Here is a 957-nt window from a genome sequence, read left to right as displayed (position 1 = left end):
CTTCTCTCGCCATTAATCCAATCTCTAAATAGTACGGATATCTCCAAGCTATCGGCTGCTAATGAATATCTATGCCTCCAATTTGAAATCTTGCTGCACTAAAAGCGCCTTCCGAAGCTACTGAAGATGCTTGAATAGCTAACACATCTCGAGCAACCGGTTGAAGTTTTGGAAATCCCTGGCCGCGATTGCTCCACCATTCTAGAAGATCAATAGTAGTAGGTTCTGTATTTTGATTAATATATGCATCAAAATCATTTCTATCATTATGAGAAAGTTCAATAATACAATCTATCATATCATCAATATCATCTTCATTATTATATCTACTCCTAGAACTTTGAGGCTCTTCGTTATGTATTATATTCCTTATATTAGAATTATACAAGTCGTACAATTTTCTAGCTTCAATTTTTATACTATCTTTAACATCTTGACAACTAGGTGTTTCATCATCTTCACTATCAATACCCAAATTAAAATATATTATATCAACCATTCGTGATGCACCTTCTTTGTAAATGTTCATCATATTCATCAACATTATTATCAAAACTATCAATATAATCATTAGCATTATCATGTTCATCATCTTCAGGTAATTCTTCATCAAAATTGCCAAACCTTCTTTGTAAATGTTCATGATAAGGATCTAATCCACTATTACTATCTATATTAAAAACAGTTTTATCAATATGCGTATAATCATCTGTATTTATTCTTAATTGAGAAGTTTTTTTAGTTTTAGATTGAGAAGTACTACCGGTTTTTTTTATTTTTCTTGAATTTTGAGCTCCATAAATTAGTGATCGAATCAACTATGGTTGTTTTACCCTTGTCAACGTTGTTTTTACCAAAATTCATATTCAAATATAAAAAAGTGAGTAAATTATATATAATACGAAAATGATTAGCAAAGTTTTAAACAAATAAACAACTAAATAAGTAGAGACTAGA

Source organism: Solanum tuberosum, unplaced genomic scaffold (genome assembly GCF_000226075.1).
Source record: "Solanum tuberosum cultivar DM 1-3 516 R44 unplaced genomic scaffold, SolTub_3.0 scf00150, whole genome shotgun sequence".
Lineage (NCBI taxonomy): Eukaryota > Viridiplantae > Streptophyta > Magnoliopsida > Solanales > Solanaceae > Solanum > Solanum tuberosum.
This window is presented reverse-complemented; position numbering follows the sequence as displayed.